The following is a 5397-nucleotide window of genomic DNA, read 5'->3' on the forward strand; positions in this document are numbered from 1 at the left end:
ATCCATATATGCATATTGATCAATAAAAAATGAAAATTAAGTTAAAGTAGCACTTAAATCAAATGCAAGCATGTTTTGTAACTCCAGTGAATTAAATCTACTGGTGTCATATAAGCTGACAACATATGAAGGACAGCAACGTCATCTGTGTACATAGTGAAATGATGTGGATGTTCTCTGTGCCTATGATTTTCATAATTAAAGAGCTCAGTGTGTTGTTGCTATTGTTGTCTTTTATTTGCATGTGTCATATAGGAATTATGACACAACAATTACTGTGCTAATGGAGACACAATATCTTTTCTGAAAATATGATACTTAGTTTGGGATGCAGAAACATGCTGTTAGTTTCCAAGGTGAAAAATATGGAAAACAAGAAAAAAAAAAAAAATGCAAATGTTGAGGTGGATTTTTCCTGTGAAGCCGCTGTGTAAATATAATACTTTATAATGGAACATACAGACCCTTCAGTCTCAACCACATTCAAATGAACACACTTCCAAAGAAAGTCCTGCAACAATGACCAACACAGAGCAAAATACTTGAAAGAGAAAGAAAACGAAAAAAGCCTTTTGTTTTTGAGTAATAAACAAATGATGTTATGTCTGAATGGGGGATCAGAGCAGAAATAATCATCACATAGTTTAAACCTGCAGACAGAAACATCAGACTCAGGACAGAAACACACAACCTTTAAAGTAAGAACAATTTATGTTCAGCTAGAATAAGACTTTGAGATATCCACACTGTCTTACTGATTGTGTATGGTGCATTTATGTTCCTGTTAAGATGGATTTTTAATTATCATTGAAATCATGTTTTACATCAAAATGATATTTGAGTATATCTATTTCTTTTTCTCTGCAGGAATGCAAACTTTCATTCTACTTCTCATTGGTGAGTGTGCTTGTGGTTTTATTTATGGTTTCTAGTTTCATTAGATTTGATCCTGTTATGAAAAGCATTAAAGCAAAGCCTCTCTTTCACAGCTCTCTGCTCCGTATCTGAATGTGTTCAGCGTCAGTATCCCTTTATGGTAACACTTTAGAATACTGTTTCTTACTTACTGCAGAACTAATAAGGAATTATTGAAGAACTAACAGCTAACTATTCATTAACACTTGACTCATTACTTTTAACTACTAAGGAAGATGTGCTAACTAATAAGTATGTAATACAATTTTGAGAATGTGTTAAGTAACAGGTAGCTAATCAATAACTAATGTATTCTGTCATACCTCCTGAAGAACTACTATTAATTATCTAGTAGTTATGGTTCAAAAAACATAACTATGTAATAACTACTACAGACCAGTTATATGCAAATAGTCACCATAATAATCGTGCTGTGGCCCACAAATCAAGTACTTGAGTAAAATTACAGATACCACAATAAAACATTACTCCAGTTATTAGTTATTAATATTAGTCCAATTATAAATAGGCCTATTCATTTTCAAAACTACTTGAGTAAAAGGACAACTACAGTAGTAACTTTGTTACGGTCTACTACTATTATTTGCCTATAATGAAAATGAAATATACTCTTGTGAAATTATCTGATAATTGTTTATTAATTACTAAAGGGTTCACTATAATTTTACTTTAGAACAGGCCTATTGTTGCAGGTTTGAAATAAGTCTTGCAGAATTATTTGATAATTATTTATTAATTACTAATGAGTTCCAATTGTTTCACTTTAGAATACTGTTTCAGGTTCTTAGTAATTCCTGCGTAATTATCTGATAATTCTTCATCAATTACTTAAGGGTTGACTATATTTGCGCTTAAGAACAGGTCTATTGTTGCAGGTTTGAAATGAGTCTTGCAGAACTATTTGATAATTATTTATTAATTACTAATGAGTTCCCTTTGTTTTCACTTTAGAATACTGTTTCAGGTTCTAAATAATTCTTGCAGAATTATCTAATAATTCTTTATTAATTACTAATGGGTTCCCAATATTTTCCTTTTAGAATAGGCCTATTGTTTCAGGTTTGAAATACGTCCTGCAGAATTATTTGATCATTCTTTTGACAATTCTAATTCTATTTACTAATGGGTAACCTGTATTTTTACTTTCGCTCAGTCCTGGCCTTACATACAGGAACTGAATAAGTATGATATATGCTGAGGACACACAGTACTTTATACAAAATATAAAAACTACAGTAAGTTATCGCATGGCACTGGAGTGGTAGTTGGGTTCCTATCAGAAGCTAAGTGAATTTCTTACAAAACATTCACAAGACAATTCAATACACAGGCAAAACCTGTGAAGTTTATTCCGTTTATTAATATTGCATTTGCATACTACTACTACTGCTAATAACATTTATATATGAAAGGGTCACAACTCAGTTTAGTTGTGTATGACTGTTCATTAGTAGTTACTTCATAGTTATTTTTCTTGAACCTTAACTACTAGATAATTAATAGTAGTTCTTCAGGAGGTATGACAGAATACATTAGTTATTGATTAGCTACCTGTTACTTAACACATTCTCAAACTTGTATTACATACTGATTAGTTAACACATCTTCCTTAGTAGTTAACAGTAATGAGTCAAGTGTTAATGAATAGTTAGCTGTTAGTTCTTCAATAATTCCTTATTAGTTCTGCAGTAAGTAAGAAACAGTATTCTAAAGTGTTACCCACTTTATAAATGAGAACAAGACCTGGACTGAAGCTAAGAGATACTGCAGAGAGAAATACACAGATCTGGCCACCGTTGACAACATGACCGACATGAACGAGCTGAACAAGAGTGTGAATGATAGACATGCCTGGATCGGTCTGTTCAGAGTCAGAGACTCATGGCAGTGGTCAGATCAGAGTAACTCCTCATTCAGACACTGGAACACTGGTGAACCTAATAATGCTAAAGGTGATGAAAACTGTACAGTGATTGAACCGAACACTCTGGGAAAATGGAATGATGTCCTTTGCAAAGACCAATTTCCTTTTGTGTGTCATGAAGGTGAGTAGATCCTTACAAAAAAACACACAATCCATCAGCTCCAGATCTCTTAAAGTTCACGCTACATGTCTGATATGACAAATTATCCACAGTGTTTGTTCTGCAGGTTGTTTTTGTTCAGTCTCTCTTAGGTTCTGCTTGGTTTGTTTTGTTTGCAGATAAACTGATTCTGATCACAGAGAATCTGACGTGGTCTGAAGCTCTGAGATACTGCAGACAGAATCATGTGGATCTGGTGTCGGTTCATTCAGAAGAGATTCAGCGTTGTGTGATGAACGTGGTTAAACGGGCGTCTACTGCGGCGGTGTGGTTGGGTTTACACAACTACTGCATCATGAACTTGTGGCTCTGGGTGAGTGGAGAGATCGTGTGCTATTAGAACTGGGCTCCAGGGAACGCAACGACACCCGAAAACTGCAAACTCGAGAATAGAAAAGGAGCAGTTCAGTCTGGAGGAGATCAGCGCTGGATCAGCCTTCCTGAAACTGACAAACTCAACTTCATCTGCAGCAGATATTAAAAGTGAAGGACACAATATTATTGTGTTTTTACCTAACTTCACTGTTTTAATACTGTTTAACGCTGTTTTTTATGAAAAAAATATGATGTTCTTATAGAGATGATGCTTATAAAGCTGATGCTCTCAATTGAGTTTACTGTATTATGGCGCCACCTAGAGTCATGCAGGTGTCTGTACACTCATCTGAATTTGATTTACTGTTTGTGATGTTTGGACACTTTAAGATCAGAATTAAAAAAGAAGCTCAGAACAACAGGGATTCCTATGCAGTTTATACCCTTTAATGTTCACATTATATAGATAGCTACATTCTAAAATGGTTCTTTATTTATTATTTTTTCTCATGCAGTAACAGTTCTATTTAAACTACATTGTCCTGAAGAACCCACAATTATGAATTATTTAATGATAAACATAGTTTAAGCAAAACAAAAATGTTTATGTTAATAACCATATGTACACCATATATACTGTTTACACACATGTAAACTTTTTTTCTCAAGACCAAAAAAAAAAAAAAAGGAAAATCATGAAGAGATTAATATCCACAGTTAATGTTAAGTCTTTGGTGTTCTTTCTGATTATATGAAGATTCTGAGGTCAGTATTTGGAGCAGAATCATCCCAACAATGGAAAGAAAACGAACTTACACTGAAGTTACTGGAAAGACAGAAGAGTTTACTTTTCTAAATAACCAGAATTCTATCATTCCCGAAATTGTCAGTAAAATTTTTATTAGAAAATTTTCGTATAACTATACGCAATACCATTTCTCTTGATGAATAGAAATTAGCTTATGCTAGAGTAAATAAAGGCAAAAACTCCCTTTATGCAAATGTAATTCATGTACATTTACATTTACATTACATTTATTCATTTAGCAGACGCTTTTATCCAAAGCGACTTACAATTGGGAATACAACAAATGATTCATCCTAAGGAGGCAGATCGACATAGGAAGTGCTCAAAAATACATACATTAAATATCAATATTGTCACGACCACACACAAAGGGAGAAGGTGAGTATCTTTCAAGGTATTTATTAACAAACGTGCACAGTTCAACACACGTGCAATCAGGTGAGTAAAGGTCTCTGTGGTCTAATCTTCAAACAAACACAACAGGTGAGTTCAAGTTCATAAGGATCATAGCGTTAGCAATAGTCACTTCCCTCTAACACGATTCACGTGTTTCACAGGAGAACATCAGAGCAATCCACGAGGAGCACAGGAGAACATCGGAAGAATCCACGAGGAGCACAGGAGAGATAACAGGAGGGGGAGAAGATCCACAGAGAAGCATCCATGCAACTTCGATACCAGCCGCTGAGTGAATGTTTGGGGAGAGTATTTGAAGGGAGTGGTGATTACAGGTGCAGGTGACGGTGATAGAGCTCTGGTGATGGGCGTGGTGCAGTGATTGGGACTGAGGGAACGTGCTGAGGGTGTGACATAGCCCCCCCCCCAAGGGGCGGCTTCCAGACGCTCCAAAAAACAGGAAGAAACAGTCCAGGGGAGCGGTGGGGGGGCCAGGAGACTGAGGCAGAACAGGTTGGGCAAAGTCCCTCCAGAGCAGAGCAGGAGATTCAGGAACCCTCCAGGGCAGAGCCGAAGGCGGAGCAAGGGGTTTAGGAGCCCTCCAGGGCGGAGCAGGAGGCACAGGAGCCCTCCAGGGTGGTTTGGGAGGCGCAGGAGCCCTCCAGGGCGGAACAGGGGGCCGCATCATGGACAGGGACCTGGGGAGAGCAGAGATAGAGGAGGCAGACAGAGCAGGGAGGAGCCAGATGGTAGTCCAGAGTCCAGCCCGGACGAAGCCCCAGAGCGGAGTCGAAGGAGGGAGGAGCCATGGTGGAGAGATGGCAGATGACACCCTGGGGACGAGCGATGGAGACGGAG

At 37.2% G+C, this 5397-nt stretch overlaps 1 pseudogene; it reads left to right on the top strand.

Moving 5' to 3' along the window:
- Positions 1-2183: 2183 nt before the first annotated feature.
- LOC141331724 (macrophage mannose receptor 1-like) lies at positions 2184-3501 on the top strand (annotated as a pseudogene).
- Positions 3502-5397: the final 1896 nt, after the last annotated feature.

Source organism: Garra rufa, chromosome 3, assembly GCF_049309525.1.
Source record: "Garra rufa chromosome 3, GarRuf1.0, whole genome shotgun sequence".
Taxonomy (NCBI): Eukaryota; Metazoa; Chordata; class Actinopteri; order Cypriniformes; family Cyprinidae; genus Garra; species Garra rufa.